At 39.7% G+C, this 24,571-nt stretch overlaps 1 long non-coding RNA gene across 1 annotated transcript; it reads left to right on the forward strand.

The window, feature by feature from the left end:
• Positions 1 to 8,989: 8,989 nt before the first annotated feature.
• LOC120303813 lies at positions 8,990 to 18,019 on the forward strand. Its single transcript, XR_005555541.1, has 3 exons — positions 8,990 to 9,046; positions 11,022 to 11,210; positions 16,638 to 18,019. It is a non-coding gene; the product is annotated as an uncharacterized LOC120303813 (long non-coding RNA).
• The last annotated feature ends 6,552 nt before the right edge of the window (positions 18,020 to 24,571 follow it).

Genomic DNA, 24,571 nt, shown 5'->3' on the forward strand with positions numbered 1-24,571 from the left:
TTTTGGGTTGCAGTTTGGGCACTCGGTCTCTAAAAGGTTCGCCATCACTGGTATAGGAGGTCATTTTGCAGTAATCATTAATTTTTCTCCCCATATTGTAAAGTACAGTAGAAAGTATTTTGTTTTCTTGAGAGCAAATAGCTCTAAGTCTCAACTCTAATCTACCTTGAGCAAAACAGCAGTGGAGAGACAAGATAATTGTCTTAAACACCGGTTTTCATTCTTCATTTTTTAAGAGGAAAGCTTAGAATCTTAAAAGAAAAACCACAGTTGTTTGAAATTCCCGGGGCGTAAGGAATGTACGTATTTCAAAATAAGCCAAAACTCCATAGAAAAGGTCTATAACCTTTAATTTATAATGATCGGGAATAAGACTGTAATCTTTTACATGTCTACTTAAAACGAAAAAAGGGATTTTGTATTCTTAGAGCAGAAATACATTTCCTTCCCTGATTGCTATGTAATTTGAGAATTCTACTATATTCTTTTTAGAAAGGGACCAAGCCTATATAGGTAGTCCCCAACTTACAACCATTCATTTAGTGACCATTCTAAGTTACAACGGCACTGGAAAAAAGTGAGTTATGACCTTTTTTCACATTGACCACCATTGTAGCATCCCTGTGGATACATGATCAAACTTTGGAGTCTTAAAAACTGGCATGTATTTATGACAGTTGGCGTGCCCTCGGGTCATGTGACCGTTTGCCAAGCAAAGTCAATGGGGAAGCCAGTTTCATTTAACAACTGTGCAATTAACTTAATAACCGCAATGATTTACTTAACGATTATGGCAAAAAAAGGTCATGCAATGGGGCAAAATTCACTTAACAACTGTCTGGCTTAGCCGCAGAAATTTTGGGCTCAATTATAGTCATAAGCTGTATTATCTAAATCAGGGATAGGCAACCTTGGCTCTTTTATGACCCGTGGACTTCAACTCCCAGAATTCCTGAGCCAGCCGGCTCAGGAATTCTGGGAGTTGAAGTCCATGAATCATAAAAGAGCCAAGATTGCCTACCCCTGATCTAAATGGTTTTCCTTTGAGAATATGGGGGTACTTAGAGCATCTAATCTGCTCTACAGCCTTATTGTTATTATATCAATAATGGCTTTTCAAGTGACCACAACTTTAGGTTGGTAATTTATAATTAACCTCTTCTCTTTATAGTGTCATGCAAACTTAAGCATAAGCTGTTATTCAAGCACTGTACATCCATGGTAATCCCTAAATTTCAAAGCTTTTGAAAACGCAGAAGTAAAAAAAGGAAGTGGCAAGAAAAACTCAAGGGACTATTGGTGAGTCACTGGGAGTTGGGCAGCATATACAGTACATGTAATATATTATGGTTGGTTGTATAAATCAGTCAGATGTTTAGACTGGATTTCACATTTTTATCCACCTATTTAGTATTCCCAAAGAACCTGGGACAGGCAGATGTTGTTTGATGGTGTTAAAGGTATTGTTGCAGGATGTAACTTCCAACTAAAGCTTAATGTAACCTTGCAATAAAGTACAATTAACTCATCAGGTTGTTTCCTGACTGTTTACCCGAGAGGACTAACACCAATCTTGCAAGCCTGAAAGTACAAATTTCCTGCTTTCTCTTTTTTGCAGCCTGATCAATTAAGGTGGATCCTTCCTAAGTTTCTCTCTCTGACCAGTAATCTATTGCAGGATTGTCCCCTTCTGTCTGATCATTCCTAAGGCAGCATCTCTTCTCCTTATCCCTCAAGATCATTCCCACATATCATTACACTTTCCCGGCATCAGATCCTTCTCCAGAGATCTAAGCCTTTGTGTATTATGTCCGAAGTAGGGATAATTTGAACCAGGTCATTTGTGCCCTGAATGTGAACTCTGGATTTATTTGGATGTGATGAGCGTGCCACAGGAATTTGCTCATTTGTTTGAATCCAGTGGGGAGAGCTGGCTGGTTGAAAGTCAGGTGGATGAGTTTAACATTTCTCTGGCTGGGTAAGTAGTGAAAAATCTTTCAAGTCAAATGTTCCATTTTGGCAGTTTAAAAGCTGAGAGAAGGAGGTCAAAATAATCCTGCGGCTGTTCCATCTATGGCCGTTCTGATGGATTTCAGGAGGTGTTGTTTTTTCTATAGCACATAGCCATAGTTGGCTGCACCAACAGTTTCTATTGACTTCATGGGACAGGCTGTTGGAATGCCAATGTGGATCGCTTCTGCTGCCATTATAGCTCTCTGATTGCCATGCAGGATTTCCACATCAACGGCTATTCACCTTGATTGCAATGTCATTTAGTCATTGCAAGGTAAAGATCAGAGTTTCTGCAGACAATAGGCAGGCCTCATGGAAAGGTTGAGTAGCATAGTTGGTGTGTGTGTGTGTGTAGGAGACTTGTTCCAGGAGATTATCTCCACGGCTTTCCTGCTCTAGAGAGTGACTTGGGCTAAAGGTTTGGAGGGTCAGGGACGAGGTCTGTCTTGCTACTGGTTTCTGTGTTGTCATATTCCTTGGGGGTGGAAAGGTCCCGAAGCTATAGATCTGACTGGGAGAGAGAGCAGTCAATTTTCATCTGTTCCTTTACTTTATTGGATTTATGGGCCCCAGGGTTGGCCTGGGGTTCATTTTTGGCCTCTGGATGGCATTTTTAGATCTAGGACTGAGCTAGAATGGGTGACGCCAGGCACACGGAGCTTATTTCATGAACTGGGTAGTTTGTTGCTATCTTGGCTGCGGCTCCCTAAAATAACGCTGTCTATGCCTATAATAAAGATTTGATTTGATTCAATCTGGACTGATTTGTGCATTGGATCCATTTGTTTGTTTTCATGGCTACAGTATGCTCAATACTCAGTATATTATAGTATACCGCAATAGTAGCATGCTATATCTGAAATCCGGCAAGACATGAGTTCAGTCAGCTTGTAACTGAAAGGTGCTTTAGCTTTCAAAATTGTCATCATTGACACTTCACCCTGTAAAATGAATACACAGAACACCCAAAGAGATCTCCTTCCCTTCCTGTTTTGGCTGGGCTATTTGTATGCACTGGAATATGAGTTGGCTGGAAATGAGAAAACAAAGGAAGGCTGCAATCATAACTCAGGGAATTACAAACAAAATCACTACAGTCAATCTCGTCTCATTATGCCTTTGCTTTTCTTGTCACACTTTATGTGTGCAGGTCCGTGGAGCAGCCACACTGAGTAGTGGAGGGCTGAGCCAAAAACTGCCAAGGGTGGCTCTCCAGAACCTTACCCATCGAAGGCTTTCCCCCTCCTGTCCCCCTGGCTCCACACTTTATACTGTGTGAAAGTATGTGTATTGGACATTTTGAAATATGTTTAACTAAACGCTTGATGATGGGGTACGAGAGTTCCCCTTATTTGTTTTTCTAGTTTGAGGGTCATTTATTGTCCTGTTTTATTTTGATTTTAGTTCATGTAGTTAATTACTGTGGTTATTGTGATATGAGAAAGAGAGGGAGAGAGAAGCAGGAGGGATGGTGGGAGAATGAGAGGGAGAGGAATGGCCTGTCCTTTACTATGAAATACTTTCTGCCTCCTTGTGTCCCTGTGCCAGGTAATTTTTTTACTTCTTGCCAATAGGATGAGCTCATCCATCCTCACAGGTCAGGTTCTGAGTAATGGGGTGCCAATAAGCGAGTTGAACAGCTTTCAGAATTGGTTTTTGCACTGACCGCTAGCAGATTTCTGCTTCCTCTTTGGGTGCCATGGTAGCAGTGACTTTGTAGTGCAGCTTGACTCACAGTGTAACCTTCCCTCGTCTACCCAAGGCATTGCATGGGACAGGGCATTTGATTTTGGCTTAGAGAAGGACTTTTCGAGTTAATAGGAATCAAGAAAACAAAGATCACCTTTAATTATTACAGAAACAATAAAAGTACACCAAAAGTAAGTTCTCCTTTATGAATTCTGGCCATAGAAGTGGTGGTGAACACAGACATGCTCATGATAGCAGATTCTCATGAGAAAAGTAAGAAAACATGACTTGGGTGTGATAGAACTAGAAAATGTCCATTATTGCTTTTGGAGCTGCTATGTCCTCAGCCTCATTGGCTCTGGGCTTCCATCTGTAGGTGTGTCTATACAGCTCCAAATCATCCCATTCAGAGACACCACAACCTCTTTTCTCTCACAGAAATTATGGTGTAGGCATTGTCTCCAGCTACCGGTAACAGAAGTCTTGCACTGAGATAGTGCCACTGTACCTTTAGATGCCCCAAAGTTACATCTCAAAGTCATAAATGACTTGATCAGCCACTGTCTAAAAGGATATGCACTGTCCCCATTGATAATCAGTGAGATGGTAACCTTTCTTTGTGGGGCTTTCAGGGACAAATTGACCAGAGCCCATAGATGAATGGACTGCAGAGTTCATACATAGCCAATGGTGAATTCAACTGCAGCCTATTTCAGTGTCAATGAAGCATCCACTCTAATCTGCCATATTCTGGAGTATCAGTGTAATGAATTCCAAGAAATATCCTTGCCACTTTGGAAAAACGTATTAGCCTATATTGGGCATTATGTTGAGGAGTCATTCTGCAGATTACATTGCCAAGTAACACTTTCAATAGCATCAATTAAAATAGCATTTCCTTCAACCAATGCTGCATGTCCTGCCTTTCCTTGGCCCTTAGTCCATTGGATCATGGTGAGATGGATGACTGACTAACTAACTAACTAACTAACTAACTTAATTAATTAATTAAATGAGAAATTCAAATCCCTAACATATTTCCTATGAATCTAACTCAAAGGCTATGAAAAACATCCCATAGTAGAAAGCTTAAGTACTTTCTGAAGTTTCTGAAGCCATAGTCTCCAATAGATCATGCTCAATCTGCAGAGAAACCTCTAGCATGATAGAGATTCTTCCTAAACCAATCTCATAAGCAACGTCCCTGCATGGTGGCTTTATTGTGAACAATCATTGAGTAATAGACATGCTTTCTTCCACTGGATTGCAATGGCATAGCATTGGGTTTTGCCTTCAGAGTTGTGGCAAAGCTAGTCTCCATCTCAGAGAGGGTATTATGCAACACCCTGAAGTTAGCAACCTACCATTCATCATCTCCAACAGTCAATACAGCCAAGGCAATGGGGATTGACTCTCTGCTGACAGGGATATGCCTCTGCTACAAAGTCCCCCTTAGGAGCTCAATAGTCCAAATGAGCCAGGAGAGAACAAAATGCATATCACAACCGGGTTGCCCCCTTCCTCCTTGCCATTTCCGTTTCCTTTCCCAGGCAGCCTGGAAACCTAGAAACTGGGCTGCTCTGTATTGGGGATTAATTTCAAAACTGATGTTCATGCTGCCTCCTAAATGTATATAAATATTATTATGTTATTAGTGTGTAGTATTAACATTGTTGTTGTTGTTGTTAATTGCGAAGTCGTGTCCGACCCATCGCGACCCCATGGACAATGTTCCACCAGGTCTTCCTGTCCTCTACCATCTTCTGGAGTCCATTTAAGTTCACACCTACTGCTTCAGTGACTCCATCCAGCCATCTCATTCTCTGTCGTCCCGTTCTTCTATTGCCCTCAATCTTTCCCAGCATTAGATAAATGGCCCCAAATCACCTTGTGATGAGATGGGCAGCATCAACCCAATGCTATGCCATTGCAATCCAGTGGAAGAAAGCATGTCTATTACTCAATGATTGTTCACAATAAAACAAAAAAGCAAATATGGTACGGGAATAGCAGTTCTGGTCTGAAAGGCTGAATGGAGTACTGTGATGCAGATTGATTGCTATCACCACTGGGCACCATAGAGCAGGGACACATAGGCATGTTGCCAGTGGTGGGATTCAGTCGGTTCGCACCAGTTTGGAAGAACCGGTAGCTAATTTTTTTGTTGCCCAGGCCCAGAATGGACTTCTGGAAGGGGCATCCACACAGAGAACAGGTTGTTCACATATTTGAATCCCACCCCTGCATGTTGCCAGTTACTGTGCTACTCTTGGGGTCTTCATTTCCACAGGTGCTGGCTGGGCTATACATTCTGACATCCTGCATTGCAATCATTGTGCTCCTAAATCCAGCAATTTCATATTTCACTCTTTATGTTTTATGTTGCTCAGCTCTAAGCAAGTCACACTGGTTTTTGTATTTTTTCTTGCATGCTGGCCTAGTCCTTCCCTTCTCTGGTGAAGGATGATTGGCCTATCTCCCAAGAAATTTTGAAGTGTGTTGCAATTTTCAATTGAGGCACCTGTCCTTTTTCTCTGGCCCTGTGCCTGCCCCTGCAGAATCTCTTATGAATGAAAGTAATCCTGTAATCTCTCGTGAATGAGTGTAATACTTGCACACCTGTGGAAAACTGACATTGGGGTGCAAGTGTTCCCCTGCTTTATCTGAGAAGCGATCTAACTTTATTCTTCTGGCTCCCCTTGACTCATCCTGGGAACAGCCACTTCCGGAGTTTTGGGCTGTTGCTCATGTTGAAGGCTGGGTTGTGTGCTTGACATGAATCTTGATTAAACTCATGAATGATTCCCTGTCACATAATGAGCCACTTGGATTCTGCTGCCAGCTATTAGGTGAAGCAAGAAAAAAAGGTAACTGCCCAGGGAAGGAAAGATAAAGAAGGGAGCAAAACTGGATGAATGTGAAGTCAGGAGAAAAAAGTAACTGGATACGAAGTGCTTGGAAAAAAAATGGACAACTCTACTAGACTATCCTAGATGTGGATTGAGCAACTATGACATTTCTAAATTTATGAGAATAATAAACAGTGCTCCATCCTCCAAATAGGTAAGGCATGAAGAATAGAAATTATTTCAAATTCCCTTTGGATGCAAGAAAAAAAACTTCGAGAGACAAAAGGAATAGCTTTGGAACAGTCATGAAAGCTCAGTTGCAACAGAGAGATTGTCGGCAATGCCCTTCAGATCTATCTTTCAATTAATCCAAAACAATTTCTGCAAGCTTCCTTAATCCCATGACCTTTTAATAAACTAGCACGGTGTGGATGAGATTCAACTGTTGAGAGGAGGAAAACTCATTGGGAGCACCTAGTTGAGGCCTTTAAGGTGGAATAATTCTGATGAGTTCACATCATTTTATGATGATGTTGACTTTCATTTGTCCATCTTAAATAAGATATAGTTTAAGGTTATAAGAAAAATTCTTCAATCAGTTGATGGTTTTTGGAGCCCAATGTTGCTTGGTTTGGTTAGTAGATGATTCCAAAATATTTAGCTACAACTTTTCCCCAGCTTTGAATTCAAAACATCTAGAAATGCCAGGACTTCACCCTAGAGCCAATCTCATAGAATAGCTACAGTATGAATAAAACTATATGAATAAAATTAGTGTTCAGAGGAGTTCATGCCCATCATCCTATGTTTCTTATGCTCACTATGTCAGTCAATATTATAAAAAGATAAATATTATTTTTAATTCAGAAACCATCCTTAACACATGCATTTATGAGTCTTAATTTTTTTAAAATGTTAAAATGTGCCTGATATTCCTGAGGGTTTCTCTGTATTGCAAAAGTTTATTTGAAACAAAACTGAGATAGCAGTAAAACTATGTTAACAGTTATATAAGTATTCTGCTTTTTTAACCCCAGACACTAGCTTCAAAATCTTTCCATAAACATGGTAGCATAAAATAGCTCTCTCAACTGATTAGATTTTATTTCCAAGAATTTCCACCCAGCCCAGGGGTGAATTCTAGAATTTGATGCTGAGGGCTCGAGATTGGAGGAATGATTATTAAACTTCAGCAAGGGATGGACTTATGTATTTGGTAGTGTGTCTCAATATCACCTAAATCAACAATGGAATCAGTGCTATGACAAAGTAATGGGCCATTTCAACACAGGTGATGGAGAAGGAATGGCAGAATCTGGGGACTGAGTCAAAAGAGGAATCGGCCACAGATGAAGTCCAACCCCACTTGAATACCGTTAACCCTTATCTAGTGCCAAAATAGTGCTTTTAGTTGAGTAGATTCCTGTGCATAGGTGTGAGCAATATATCAGAATTACACTACATTACAGAATAACAGAGTTGGAAGGGAGCTTGGAGGTCTTCTAGTCCAACCCACTGCTCAAGCAGGAGACCCTATACCATTCTGGATAAAAGCGCTGTCCAGTCTCCTCTTAAAACCACCCACAACTTCTGGAAGTTCAAGTGTGGTCCTGGTCTTTCACAGCTGACAACATGGGATTGATACTACCTTATAGCGTCACTCAGACACAGCTGTAATGTTACATTGACACATGTGTAGGATTAGGCTACCAATATAAAAATGGCCGTAGACAATGCTGCATTGACTCTTGCCTCTGGTCCCCAGGTTTTTTGCTAAATGAAATGGCCAATCTATCACAGGTTTTGAGTTGGGATGGAGGACCTTTTCATATGTCTTCTTTGATTTAACATTTTAGCTCATAGCTAGTTATTTAATATTTGTAAAAGTCAGCAACATGACCAGTGTTAAGTGCACATGCTGAATAACTGTTGTACACTTACCACCATATGTGCCAGTTTGCTACTTGTAAGATTGCAACATAGGTGCATTCGTTGTTCTTCAGGTCTGCTCTCTGGATTCTCAGAACAAAATGAGAATTTGGCAATGCCCATTTTTCCCTCAGTAGCTCCCTCCACTCCAAGCTCAGTACCCGGGTTGCAGCTGAGATACAAAAATTGACCCAGGAGAGGCGAAATAAGTGTTCTAATTTTGACCCAAGAAACAGGGGGCCTGACAAATGCTTGGAAGTTGTGCAGGCCCCAACTAAGCCTTCCTCCTCTACCTTTGAGCTCTTTCTCCTGTGGCACCACAAATATGCATCCAAGATTTGATGGCATTTCATGGCACAGATTCCTGTTCATCAATTCCATGACCTCAGCTACTAAATTAGAGCTTTACAAATCACTAATTGCAAAAGAGGTATTGAGAAGTATTGTTATGAAAGGGTTTATGTTACCACAATTGAATCTCCCCTGTTAACTACAGGAAACAAGCCTTACTTCATACCAGACATGTCGCTAGAGAAAGGCGTTGCCAGGGGAAGTAAATGCTGTGGGTAAGTAACCCTCTTTTTCTTCTTTTCCAGGGTTGCATGAAAGATATTTATAACTGACAGAGTTTCATGAATTCTGTTTGTGACTGGCAGATTGTAATTTCGTATGAAAGCCCTGTATTCTAAAGGTAATATTTCAAGAATATTAAGTAACAAGGAGCAAGCAGCTGTGTCTGATTTAGGAAATCAGATCAGTGGCAAACAACTTGGTACTCTCCAGAAATTCTGGATCTCATCAAGGTGGCTAGGTCTGATGGGAACTAGAATCCAAATATCTAGAGGAGGGCAACTTGCCTCACTTTTATTCCCTCTAAAGACTTACTTCTAAAAAAAAAAAAAAAAAGCAGTGTATGGATAAATACGGCCAGGAGCAAAAGGGGACTACATGAAGTGTCCCTTTTAGTATATTCGACTCCATTTCTCTTGTTCCTGAAATGTGTTTTGATTGGTCAACATTCCATGGCCATTAAGCATGTTCACTTCCAGAGAGGGAGGGGGGAGGGAGGGAGAGAGAGAGAGGGAGGGAGGGAGGGAGAGAGAGAGAGAGGGAGGGGAGAGAGAGAGAGGGAGGGAGGGAGGGAGAGAGAGAGAGAGAGAGAGAGAGAGAGAGAGAGAGAGAGAGAGAGAGAGAGAGAGAGAGAGAGAGAGAATTCTGAGTTTCCCCAAAGCTGCCAACCCCCTCCTTCTTCTATGTGCAATGGTGCTCTCATTAATGAGCAACAGCATTCAGGTCTGAACATAAAAAACGGAAGGAGTGATTCTTTGACCTAAGCAGGTACCTCCCTCTCTATTTTTGCAGGAATAATTGTTCTAATGCAACTTTCCAATTAGGGGAGGCAAACCCAGAGCAATAAGACATATAGAGCCAAAATAGCCTGTGAGGGCAAGTCATCCTGCTATCTTTGCCTATGCATCAGGAATGTCTGTACAGTCCAGTAATCCAGTAAAATGGCTTCATAAAAAAAGTAATATAAAGAGGCAGTGAGAATAGTGCTTCTTAGGTGCACTGTTAATAAGTCATCTCTGTATGCAAAAAAAGACACAAACACTTTCATTCTTCACCAGCTCCCACCCTATTGCTATTTTCATTACCCTCTGGATGTCCAAGACATCTTTTTGCCAGATAGCATCTATTCTTTCTTTGCAGGTCAGTTCCAAAACGTGTCCTGCAGAACGCATTCACACAGGGGGGTGGGTGGGAATACTTAATGCACAAAGTTGCTCTTGAGGCATTTTTTAAGACTAAATGGTCCATGAGTAAGATGCAGATTTTTCTGTCTTGCCACTATTCTATACAGCTTCAGCATCATGTTATTCTTGTTTGTCTGGAGGCATTGTTGAAAACATACATTGCTTCTCCCCCTTCAGCCATATAGCCTACTATATAGGTAAATATCTTTAGGCAGAAGACAGTGCTGTAAGAGTTAGGTATTTAGCAGAGTGATGGCATGGGGGAAGAAACTATCTTTGTGTCTAGTTGTTTTGGCATGCAATGCCCTATAACAGCATCCTGAGGGAGAAGTTGAAACAGTTTATGTCCAGGTTGTGAGGGGCCTGTAAATATTTTCTCAGCCCTCTTTCTGGTTTGTGCAGTATATAGGTCCTCAATGGAAGGCAGGCTGGTTGCAATTGTTTTTTTCTGCAGTCCTAACTATCTGTTGAAGTCTGTGTCTGTCTTCTTTGGTAGCTGTGCCAAACCAGGCAGTTATTGAGGTACAAATGATAGATTCCATAATGCCTCTGTTGAACTGTACCAGTAGATCCTTGGGCAATCTAAGTTTTCTGAGTTGACGCAGGAAGAACACTTTTTGTTGTGCCTTTTTAATGATGGTTCTAATATTAGGTGTCCATTAGGTGTCCTTGGAGATTATAGAACCCAGAAACATGAAGGCCTCTACTGTTGATTCTGTGTTGTCTAATACGGTAAGAGGTGGTAGAATTGGAGGGCTTCTCCTAAAATCTACTATTATCATTACAGTTATAACAATGTTCAGCTCCAGATTGTTCTAGCTTGAGAGGCCTGGGACACAATTGTCCTCAGTCCCTGGCCTCTCCAAACATGCCAAGGGAGACCTATCATCCCCATCAGACGGTCCCAGTTCCAACTCCTACTCCTACTACTCTGAACCAGGCTCCGATGGGACCATGACAAGATACATGTATGCAGGTGTGTATTAAGCAACTATTAAAACCAGGAATTTGGATCAAAAATTTAGACATCAAATATTTTTCCTAAGCTTGGATTGGTTGCACTGTAGATAATGCTTAGATGTCATATGAAATGAATGTAAGTTAACTTGATATATACTCTGTCTCTATCTCTATCATCTCTGTCTCCATCTCTATTTATATTTATATCTATATCTGATTTGACCGATTCATGTATATAGTATTGTTCTCTCTTCTACTGAATATTATATTGGGACTAATATTACTTATAGTCTCTTATTTTCAGAGATCACATTAAAAGCAAATAAATTAAATTTCATAATTCAATTTATTCTGGCCTATAGGATAGCAGTAGTCGTCTGGGTTTGGAAGCTAAATAGGGATAACTCTGGTTACTCCTTGGAAGGGAAACTACCTGGAAACACCAGGACTGCAGGGTAGATTAAGAAGTTATAAACTGGAAGAAGACAATAGCAAAGTATTTCTGTACTGTTAAACAAACAAACAAAAAAAAAGAATGGGTACATCCATGAAATTAAGAGTACAGTTCAGCTAAAAGAGACACCACCTTTATATGATGGAACAAGGAGGTATCTATAGTGGGTGAAACAAAAGCCAAGCTTTGATATTTGTAAATTGAGCTACCTTCATTGCAAAATATACTTTGCAATTATACTGTACGTGGGCACACAAATGAGGCTTACGTTGCATTTGCCTGCAGCCTGATATGACCTGGTCATGAACTATATGGATAATTACAGTACATTCAGACTCTTGAGAACCATCTCTAATCTCTTCCTTCACACTATTTTTCAGGTGGAAGTGGGTGACACTGGGAAATCCAAGTCAGAAATCTGACTAGTAACTCTTATTGCAGTATGTTTCTGGCTGCAGAATATTCAGGGTTCATAATAAAGAAGGTCTTCTCTGAGATAATGGCCAAACTTTTATATGAGCTCTTGAGGAAGGTCATCACAACACACTTTCAGGTGACAGCTGAAAACAAATGTAAATATATGTAAAAATTACTCATTTCCTAGTACATGTCACATTTGGTTATTTCAAGCTGGTGGAAAAGTTGGATCTCTACTCAATTCTACCCTGAAGGCTCTTTGTAAGGTCAGAGTTCTGTGTTATTTTAAATGCACCATTGAGTATATAAATACACCATATTTATACATACTGCTTTGGATTTTTGGGGCCCAAGGTGTGGTTTATAAACTTTTAAAATAAATAATAAGTGCAGTTAATTTGCAAATCGTAGTAGTTCATTTTTACTTTTCAGTGTAACTTACTCAATGTTCAATTAAATGTCCCATTACTAATTGAACATTAAGCCTCCATTATTACATAATCCATTATTTATGACTTCACCCATTTACAAATCCTAATTTTTGTGCTTCAATAACAGCGGAATTGTTCAGCGGCAAAACAGTTTATCCTCTATGAACCCTATTGGTGTTGAATACCTCACAACGGCTGGCTCATATCTGATAGCTAACCCTTGTAGTTTTACAATTTTGTTTGATCAAACTGATTCAGACTAAATGAAATTTTAATCGAGTTGCACTTCTAAGGTTATTAAAAAAGAAATGAGCCCCGATTATCCATATTTCTCATTAAAAAGAAAGAACATCCTTCTTCTCGTTCCAATCTAATTCACCAGTCAAGATCTTTGGTTTTCAGATGTGCTTCCAATGTCTCCAAGTTTTATTCCCCAAAAAACATACAATATGATAAATAATTAAATACATTTGACATTATGGATTGAATCTTATAATCTTAGTTGAGATCCCAAGATTACATGTACTGATATTCTGTCCTTGCCAGCACATCTCTTTTCCCCTTGCTTACCCCCCCCCCGCCCCCATTTTAATATCTCAAAATAGTCCTGCATGAAGTTTGTAATTTAAAAAGGTTTTAAGAATGGATTGTAACGTAGGTTAGATGGAGAGGCACCAGGTCCTGGAACTTATTGTTAGTGGCTTTTACCTTTTGCAGAGGGGGCATTTAAGGGAGACAAAAAAAGTCAATATGGAGCCACACTTGCACACTTAAAGTCTAGTCTTTTTTTGTGTGCATCACAAGTAAAATGAAGGGGCCGGGTTTCATTTGCATGATTATGGCTACCATCAAGTCACTGATTTTTACATACAACTCCTGCCTACAGTAGAGCTCCCTTGAAAACATGCTTTGAATGGATTCTTACTGATAGGCTTTCCTGGCCTTGCTACCATTTTATTGTTGTAGCTCTGTAATTTATGACTACACTTTGTAACCTTAATGTCTTGCACAGGGAAGTAGCTTTTTTTTATGATGTCAGAGCTTCTTTCTAATTCCCTTATATTATTATATTCTTCTTTTTATGCTTCCACTACATACACATTGACTTCCTTGGATGGACTTGATCACAAAAGTTATGCACTACTTATATAATAAAGAACTCATAGCAACCTTGAAATTAAGAAGTAAAAAAAAGAAAAGTAGGCTCGTTCGCTTCCTCCATTTGGGGAGCAATCTTCTAATGAATTTGTTTGACTTTACACACACACACACACACACACACACACACTTCACAGACATACATGAACCTTGAAACTATTAGATAGTTGAAAATTGGTTTTAAAAGAGCAGTTCAACAGCATCTTGCTTTTCATCCAGTGACAAGCAGGCCATTATTGCTAATTAGAAGCCTGTAGCAACACAATCCTTCCCTGAGGAGTCAGAACTTCGGGGAAGGTGTGGTCGCCAGGGCTTGTGTTCAACATGCAGAGGTACAAAAGAAAATGTGAGTGAAGCTTCCAGTTTCCACCCACTCATCTGTGGAACATGTTGATGGAAAAGAACAATAATGGCCGATGAGATCGTTTGACAGCTCTTGGGAAATGCTGCCTGAAATCTACAAAAAGCTGGTGAGGATCAACGAAAGGCACTAAGAGGGACAGAAATGTTTAGATTTTTCAGAAAGTCAATACCCTCCCAGTGTTTGCCACATATAGATAGTCCTCAGTTAACGACAGCAATTGGGATTGGAATTTTGGTCACTAAGCGATGCAGTTATAAAGCATGATGTCATGAGATTATGCCACTTACCAATGGTAGTTTCAGCACTCCCGGTTACGACTGTTAGGTGAATCACTGTGGGTCATTAAGCAAGGACCTCTTGCTATCTTCCCCACTGATATTGCTTGTGGGAAAATGGCAGGTCAAATCTCAAATCATAATCACATGACCCCAGGATGCCGTGACAATCAGAAATCCAGACCAGTTACCAAGCACCTGTGACCACGGGGTCACTGCAACAGCCAAAACCTTGAGGGTAGGTTGTAAGTACCACTCGTTTACTGCCGTCATTGTTCTGCTATCACAGAACAAGTGGCTGTTAATCAAGGACCACTTATATTACAGGCACTGTTGTTCACAACCGTATGCTTGCTTGTGGGAGCTTTAAGACTTTGTAAAGCCATTTTGGCTGCAATGTAGCCGAGAAGAAAGTCCTGTCAAACTCACTAGAACTTACTTCAGAGTAAACGTGGCCAAAATTCCACTGAATCCAAGTCACCCTTTGTTTCTTCCCATTACAAAGTACTACTACTCTGATGAAGTTTTATGAGCCTGAAAAGAATACTGCTGGTATGCTGACAAGTAAACAAGGAGAATACTATTATCGTTTAAGTTCAGTTCTCTGCAAAAGGCAGGACATGTATTTCTAGTTACAGAGAAACCTGGGCCAGAAATAGATATTATACTTAAAGGAAAGTTGGAGATGACCTTTATTGGATGCCTCCAGTTCATTCATTCAAGTCTTTAGTGTGTCACCTGACCAGAATGGGGAATCTAGAATAGAACAGCTGGCAGAACTGCTTCTTCTACTAGGAGTGCATGGGGACTTTTTGAACTTTTATTATTCCAGCTTCTCTTCCCTCACCAAATTTATTCCATTGTTTGTTAGAGTTTGGAGGGTTGTCGTGCACATGTATGGGCAGTTGACAGGCATCCAAACCTTTTACATTATTTTTTTCCACTTTTCCATTGGGTTGGAATCCATAACAAGACAACAAGTAGGTGGTGATGGAGAACATTGTGGGAGGGCAAAGAGCTGATAGAAAACTACCTAATCCATTTTCCTTTTAAGAAATGTGTTTTTTGATGTTTTAATCTGGAGAGAGGAATTGCTCGGGCATTTCCCCTGGACCGCATCCGGAGCGAGAAGATAGGAAGAAGGGGAGAAGCAAATAGGAAGGTTGAGGAGAAGGAGGAGAGGGGGAGAGTGAGGAAGAAGAGGGAAAGAGGGAACTAGGTTAAAGGGTGGATGCGGTTTGGGGGGAAATGGGTGAGCAATACCGAAAGTTGTGTGTATCAATTTATTTTACTTTTTATCTGAAGTATTTTTATGAACGTAATGCATTGCAAAATTGAAAATAAAAATTTTTTACAAAAAAAGAGAAAGAAATGTGTTTTGATTGGCCATGCCCATCGTGTCAGCCATTTTGCAAGAACAATCTGCTCTCCAAGTTTGAAGGGTGCTCACAGTTCAAAAAAACTGCTTCCCCTACACTCTCATGTCACAAATTCTATACCGGTTTCCATCTAAACCTTCCTAAACCTGAGATTTTTATGAATTTAGGTGTTTTAACGTCAGGGGTCTTTTTTGCAAAAATGCAAAGGTATGAAGGTCCAAGAAATCCTGGGGGAGGGGAAATCAGCCCAATGGAAAAAAAAGATTATGAAAAATTACTTTATATAGTTAATATATTAAAATGATCTATATTTGGTAATCAAGAAATCAACCAAAGAAATTTGTCTCAATACCAAAACCTATCACTTCACAAGTCTGTGACAATAACAACAAATTAAAAAGTAGAAATCAATAATAAATATTATGTCAGATTCAAAAAATAAAAAATGATTAGTTTCCTGAAGCAAGATGTGTATTTTAAGATTTCTTCTCTTCTTTCTTTTCTCTCACATTTTTTTTCCCCTGAAAAGCAGTGCTTTCTGAAACAATTTCAGGCTAAAATTGTGCCCTACTTTTCATTGTGGTCGTTTTACTATAATGTTGATGATTTCTTCTGTTAACTTTTTGTCTCCCCATTTCTCCAAACATGCAAAAACAGAGAGAAGCAATATTCATTACACAGTAATTGTGGTTCAATTAGAACAAAAAAAAAAAATATCAAAATATTTTAAAGCAAATTCAGTTCTATGTTTATAACTGTAGACAGTATTTTTACCACTTCCCAGTTTATACCCTAAAACAAACTTCTTTTAACCATCCAAGTTATCCATGATATTATTGTATAAATATGATTTTATTGCTTTAAGGGATGTCAATTATTTGATATGTATTTCAACATTTCCGAAGATTTATGTTTTTTTGCCAAAAATAATGTGTCTCCCTTCTTCTAATTCTTGTCAATTTTAGAACTCTTCTGGAAAGCACTTCAGATATCTGAACTTCAACGAACTTCAAAGGGCAAAATGGAACATGGATTGACACTGTTTTTGCAACCCAATCTCTCCATTCCATTCCATTCATTTTTCACCCATCTATCCATCAACATGTATAGTTCTATAAACACTGGAGTTCCTCCAAGCATGCCAACGTGTGGGGTGCTATCTTCAAGATCCATATTTAGTGGCAGAAGGAAGTGAGAACCATGGCAGCATGGAGCATTTCCTTTAAGAATATTCCATTTTTCATTCCATTCTTGATTTTCTAAACCTTCCTCCATTCAGCAGTCAGTAGCAGTACACTCATTACTCCAGGGGTGTCAATCTGCAGGCCCACGGATCGGATGCATCATACTGAAACAGTGCCCACCCCATTGTCAGCAATGGAGAAAAAGTTTCAATATGTCGCGACACATCATGTGACGTTGCGAGTTTGACACTCCTGCACTACTCCCTAAACTGTCTTTTTTCACTTTTGTTTCTTTAAAACCTCTGCACGGTTTGTTGTTTTCCTATGCTTGCTGATATTTGTCTTTTCTTCCTAACTGATGGAGTTTTTGCTAAGTAATATCAGCACTGAGATAATCTAGGTTGCTATTACAGTAATACACATGGTGTTTTTTCTAAACAGTGACTGTAATGAAAAAAGAGTGGGAAAAATAAATAAAAGTAAAGTTTTTTTAAAAAAAATATAGCTGTATTTATAATAGGCATTCCCATGTAGTGCCATTTTTTAAAATCACAGTCAGCCCTAAATACAAGAGAAGCGAGCTAAGGTAAGGAGATTTTAAAAGATATCAATTGTCAAGATGTAATAGTCAGGATTTATATTTGTAAGGGAAATAAATTAGTTACTAGAATAAAAGTTTTGAATTATAACATAGAAGATGGATTCAGAGGATAAAAGTTATTTTATTAAGTAAGCGATAAATATGATTGTGGAATAAACTAAGAATGGATTTAAATAAATATAAGTGTATTTTAGAAATGATAACTATTTTGTAATGAACTAAGGGAACCATGGGCTATCCGAAATCTAAATACTATGGACATTAAGGCAACAGGAATACTGTAATTGAAATCAGATAAAAGTTAAAAACAGGATTTGAAGGCATATAAATCAAAAGTTGTCGATAAATGCTTCAAATGATTGAGTTATAACTAGCAATGTATTAATCTGAAATTTGGTATAATAACTAAGGGAAACAGAGAGGAAATTTTTGATGATGTGAACTGACATATATATGGAAAAACGTGTCATTGGACTATGTATTACCCAACCACCAAGTTTCTTCCTTAATACGTAAAGATTTGTTAAAATGGAAAATTAATAAAACTTGTTTAAAAAAAAGAGAGAAGCGAGCGAGGGAATTTCCATTTTTAAAATATTGAATCAGTCTTCCCTAACTTGATCTTCTCCTGCACTGAACTTCAACTGCCAACATCCCTTAGCTGTGTGACTCATAGACAAGAGTATTTGTAGCTCAGGATTGAAATGAGGAGCCCTTGGTACTCATTGAATTTGGTTGTTTTCTCACAGATGTTTCATTACTCAAACTAGGTAACTTCATCAATGCTACTCATGGATGTTGAATATAATTATCAGCATATCGTGGTACCTTGGTACTCAGCTGCTTCCAAATTCATCGGATTTGGTACTCAGCATGTTCTGAAGCAAAAATTTTGTCCCAGTGTTCATCTTTCTCCTGGTACTTGACACACAAAGTAGAACTTCTTGGTATCAGCTGCCTTGTGACTTGCTACGCCTTCTGGCTGAAATAAAGGATCACATGGTAAGTCACGTGATCTACTCAGTATTCATTGTTTTTAGTATTTGCTGCACCTCCTGGATGAATACTGAGGTACCCCTGAATCTAAAAGTTGCCAGGCTGGAAATGCCTGCTGAGGACATATGGAAATTTACAATGAATTTTACTCAGTTTACCATTTGTAAATTTTACCCAGTTCACAATGTTTTACCCAATGGGTACAGGAATCATTTATATGTCAAGTATTCATCAACCCCTTTTTAACATAGCATATAATTTTAATATTTCTCTAGGATTTCCCCCCACCAAAGAAAATTGACAAAATAAAAATTAAAGCTGGCAGTCAACTCTCCTGCAGAGCCATGCAGACTTCACGTTACAAGGAATGTGTCTTCCTTACTTTTTCACCTTACCTTTGAATTATATTTTGTAAGCAATTGCAGGTATCAGGGTGATTGTTGTAATACATGGGCGGTACCTTGGCATAGTGTCCTTCTCCACCCACCAAACCTTACGATAATCACCTAGAAATTCAGCCTTCTTTGTTTTGGGTTGTGCAACCCTTATTCAAGTTGCCTTTGATTGTGCTAAGTGTTGAAGGTGCCATGCAACATGACATGCCATAAAATACCCAGTCATATATATACAGTATCACTGTTTTCAGACTGCAAGAGCTAAAATAAGGTACTTTCAAACAAAGGGATTCATGCAAAGCCAACCCAAAATCATTGCACAGCTACTCCACCAGTTCTTTAATAAAATATATTTTCTAGGCAGAAGTTTGGGAAATGGTAATTCACTCTAATTTTGCAGGTGTCACCTGATATCAATAGTCCATAAATTCAATACGTTGTAAGATATGTGGATATGAATTCCTATTTCACACAAACTGCCAGAGGATTTTACAGGGCAATGTTTCAAGGTGATTTTCAAGATTCCATTTGGATCAAATATTCAAAGAGGTTTAAAGGAAGCAATACAAACCCACTGTATTAAAATTAGCAATGTTCAGAGATTTTCAGATTTTCAACATGGACCATCCTCACCAGCAATTAATAAGTGACTAATTGTGAAAAAGGTTAAGAAAGAGTTATATTAAAAACTAGTACAAGGTTGTAAGGATTCCATAGACTCTTAAAGTTAAAAAAGATATCTTAATATTTCTTTGTATAATTTATTTCACTACCTGATTAATTTGAAAGGTTGTAATTATTATATGTGATTAATTAAACAATTATAAATATAATTATATGCAATATAAATTGGTTCCTCAGTAAGCACGGCTGTTTAATTGAGGGAGGCCAGTCTCTCTGTTAGAACTTCATTTGTGAAACATTCCCTGTCACTCATCTTGACATGAAGATTTTTATGCCAATATTTTTATTCTTTTTAATTTTTTCTTATTGGGCATAGTGTTCTTTGTCATTTTTAGTTATTGTTTTATCATTGCTAATTTTGTTATTTTGCTGAATCTTTATACTATAAAGAGGGAATTTAAGCCACTCGGCCATAGCATTGGAGTGGCAGATAAGTCTCACTAAAATAAATAAGTAAATGGTTCTGCAAGATACAATCTGGGTCGGTCACCAGGGCCAGAGGCTTAGTCTTCTGAGCTTTCATATTCATGCTAGAACCCATCTCTTCTCTCTAGCACAGGGCTAGGCTCAGGGATTCTGGCTCAGGGATTCTGGGAGTTGAAGTCCACGAGTCATAAAAGAGCCAAGGTTGCCTACCCCTGCTCTAGCAGAATGTGTCGAATGTCTATTACATTCTGCTAGAACGTGTGTAGAATGTATAGAATGTGTACTACATTCTGATAGAATGCTGTGCAGAATGTGTAGTCTCTCTAGACTCCCTGCAACACAAGCCTGAAAGCTCAGAAGACTAAATCTCTGGTCCTAATGACCGATCCAGATTGGATCCTGCAACATTATCATGGGACATGTATATCTGCCTTCAATTCGTGATAAATGGTTATTTTTAATCTCCGGTCTTTAGGTTACATTGAGCAACTCTGTTGTATGAGCGTTTGAAACTGTCTTGTACTGTCAGTTCAAATTATTTGCCCAGCTAACCCACTATGATCTTTCCCATTCTTCTCTGAACCTCTTTACCTATGAGACCGTTGGTTATACTAGCTAGGAATTATGGGAGTTGTAGTCCAACATATTTGGAGGGGATGGGAAAGACTGGTCTACTTTGGCAGTCGTTCTCCAACAAAGTTATAGAAGCAATGTTTCAAATATATTTTTCAAACTCAAAGCCTGTCTTTGTTAGACATTTACAGATTCACTGGAAGCATTTCCAAATGTATTCCTCTCCCCATAATGTATGACATTTCCAAATGTATTCCTCTCCCCATAATATTGGCTTTGTCTTGTGGCCAGCCATAATATAGAAAACCTTAGCCTGCTGTTTTCTGTACTTTGGAACATTCAATCTGTCTTCCTTTGTGGTTCTGTCCCAATGCTTGATCAAATCTGCAGAACTTCCTGCATCCCTTTGGGTGAGGCATATTCATGTGACTAGACTAATGGTGGCGAACCTATGGCACGCGTGCCAGAAGTGGCACTCGGAGCCCTCTCTGTGGGCAAATGTGCCGTTGCCCCAGCCTTGCTTCCCCCCGCGATCCCCTCCTCAGCAGCAGCCCCCCTGGAGGAGAGTCACCTCTGAGCGTGGCCCATGCAGAGCAGCACAGCCAAGACATGGCTTCCAGGCAGCATAGACAAGACTGTCCTCACGCCCCATCCTGCTCAGTTGATGCTGCGGGGCGTGAGCAGAGGGCATGGCCACCATGGCACTGCTGGGCAGGTGGGGTGGGAACGGGGCAGGGGGTGGAGCAGGAGCGGGGCCAGTTTTTGGGCACTCGGTCTCTAAACGGTTCACCATCACTGGACTAGACCAACCCTGCTCATGAGTGGAATATTCTTATGCCCCAATGACATTTTAGGGGGTCTGTACTATGAGACGAAAGAGAAAATAGACATGCTATTGGCTACCTCAATCAATCAACACCATCGCAATATTTACCCACCCAGCCATGTGGACAATATAGTGGTTGGCCATGTGGAAAATCTACAAAGTAGTAACAAGAGTAGGGACACCTTATCATTACGTTGACAGGACATTACATCAACACAATAAGGGCTGGGCTCTGCTACTCTTCCCTATTATGGAGAAGCTCTCACAGTGGATGCAAACAATTTGATCCATCAAATGTTAAGCAAAGTAGTCCAGACTTGCCCAGTCAGGTGGATAATGTGCTAAACAGTTAAAGAACAGCTGGATATTCTCTACACTTGTACTCTTGTTGTCCAATCAGAAGTAGTAGGTTTTATGATGTGCCAATTTATTTCCTTACACTCCCTTTTTTTCTTTTAACAATGGTTTTACTTTTGAACATTGGCAAGTGTACCTCCCTACTTCTGTGCAATAGAAAGCTTCATCTGTTAGGTTTTGCACAAGTAACATTAAAGGCAGAACATGACAATGTTTTTTTTCTGGTTGGCTGGCAACCATAAACCTCTTTCTCAGCAACATTAGCATCCAATATAAGATGTAGAATGCATACTTAAAGGCTTCCCAATTTGTCAAGATCAGCAGAGGGAACACACGGGAGTCCTAACCTTGTTGATCTCATCACTGCCTATTCGACGATTTGGAGATCTACACTGAACTGCAGGGCCACATGTCCCTCTTCTTGTCTTGATAAACTATTTCCTCCGGAATGGGACAACTTGCCACAGCCAACATGCTGTGGCCAACTCACTATGGCCAATTTGCTACAGCCAACTCACCCGGGGACAATTCAACAATTCAATTTAATTACTCAAAATCATTTAAAAATATTTTAATTTTTGTCATTCACATTTCATTCTGTCTCTCCTTTTGCATCCTTTCTTTAATGATCCTATTCCACTATTTCTTCGCTATTAGTCTAACTCTTATTTGTGGCGAGTTGGCCCATGGTGAGTTGTCCTGCAGCGAGCGGGCTGCAGCAAGTTGGCCATGGCAAGTTGGCTGTGGTGAGTTGTCCTAGAGTAGACCCTATTTCCTCTGGCTATACTGCTGTTGAGACAGAATGATACAAAGGGACCTTGGAGTCCTAGTGGATGATCACTTGACTATGAGCCAGCAGTGGTGCAGCAGCAAACAAAAAAGCTAATACAATTCTGGGTTGTATAAACAGAGGCATAGAATCAAGATCACACAAAGTATAGTACCGCTTTATAAAGTCCTAGTAAAACCGCAGCTCAAATACTGCAGCCAATTTTGGTCACCATATCACAAAAAATTGTTGAGAGTTTGGAAAAAATTCAGAGAAGAGTAAATAAGATGATCAAAAACCTGGAGACTCAAATATACAAAGAATGGCTGCGAAACTTGGGTCTGGCTATTCTAAAGAAAAGAAGAAATAGGGGAGACATGATAGCAGTATTCCAGTATCTGAGGGGCTGCCATAAGGCAGAGGGGGTCAGGTTGTTCACCAGAGCACCAGAGAGCAGGACGAGAAACAATGGTTGGAAAGTGATCAAAGACAGAAGCAACCTGAAATTAAGGAGAAACTTCCTGCCAGTGAGGACAATCAACAGTGGAACAACTTATCCCCAGAAATCATGGGCGCTCCATCATTGGAATTTTTAAAGAAGAGACTGGACAATCACCTGTCTGAGATGGTATAGGTCAGGGGTAGGCTGGCTCAGGAATTCTGGGAGTTGAAGTCCACGAGTCATAAAAGAGCCAAGGTTGCCTACCCCTGGTACTATAGGTTCTCCTGCTTGAGCAGGGGGCTAGACTAGAAGACCTCCAAGGTCCCATCCAGCTCAATTCTATTTTAAATGAGTTATTTCTGGAAAAAAGGAGAACAAAGCTGATAAATTATTGGTGGAGATTCTGCACCTTTTCAGATCTATATATGAGCAAGCCTGCAAGGGCTGCAGCCTGACGTGAGAAAGAGAGAGACAGCAGCTGCATTTCTTTCCTGAAGTTTCTTGAGGTTGCAACATATGTGGCTGCTTCTTGGTCCAACAGGAAGAAGAAGGGCACAGAAGATTACAGATGGACTACCCCCAACTACACTTGTAGATCAAAACCAGAGAGTAATACCATAAGAAAATTCTGATCTGCTTCCAGTCCAGGCTGATGCTACTGTGACTCTGTATGGCCACATATTTTTCTGATTGCTTTATTAACGCACCACTTTTTCAACCAACACTGAAAAAGAGGCAGTCCTACTACTACTACCAGGTGGAGGATTTCTTTCTTTCTTTCTTTCTTTCTTTCTTTCTTTCTTTCTTTCTTTCTTTCTTTCTTTCTTTCTTTCTTTCTTTCTTTCTTTCTTTCTTTCTCTCCATGAGGAGTCACAATGGCTGCCAAGTACTGAATCAAGCAATTTGTTATTTTTTCCCCCATTCTTTTGATTATACATCACTTAAACTGTCAGGCACCAAGCTGCAAAGTCTTACTGCTTTGTGGCAGTTGAACTTCTCATCCCCACCACCTCTTTCTGCCAATTCCACAGCCAAAAGTGACTCATTCCATCAGGATTAGCTCTTCTTTCTCTGTCCTTCTATTTTGGTGTTGCCCAGACTAGTTTTTACTTTAAAAGAAATAGTGACACTCCCCATATAATGGAACACTATTGCAAATGCCTGGAAGAATAGCTTCACCTCCCAAGGTATTTACTTGAAGCTGGCAAGACCATGCTTCTCCACTTCCATGCTGCACTTACCGGTTTGTGACAATGACAGCAGTGATTTCTTTGGCTTAGGTGTCTCCTTTGCAGGGGGTTTACTCTGCCATTATTTCTGAAGAATGGATTTCACCAGGTTACTACTGACATACTCGGATCCACTGCAAAGACCGTCTTCCAAGAACTGACACCTTGGGTCGTCACATCAGCATGGAACCTGATGTAATTTTAATGTGACAGAAGAGGGAGATTATAAATTGCATTACTACACAGCAACATTACAAACTGCGTTTAACTTTGATTGAATTGTAACGTTAAATCAAATCACGTTTTTGCTCTGATTCTACTTGCTACTTTTTGCAGCGTGCACCCTAACCCACCCTTTAAAGCCCAGATAATGTTGAGCCCAGTAAAGTTGCATATCTTTGTCATCAATCATGATTT

This window comes from Crotalus tigris, unplaced genomic scaffold (genome assembly GCF_016545835.1).
Source record: "Crotalus tigris isolate CLP2741 ecotype Arizona unplaced genomic scaffold, ASM1654583v1 scf7180000024506.7606697, whole genome shotgun sequence".
NCBI classification, from domain to species: Eukaryota; Metazoa; Chordata; class Lepidosauria; order Squamata; family Viperidae; genus Crotalus; species Crotalus tigris.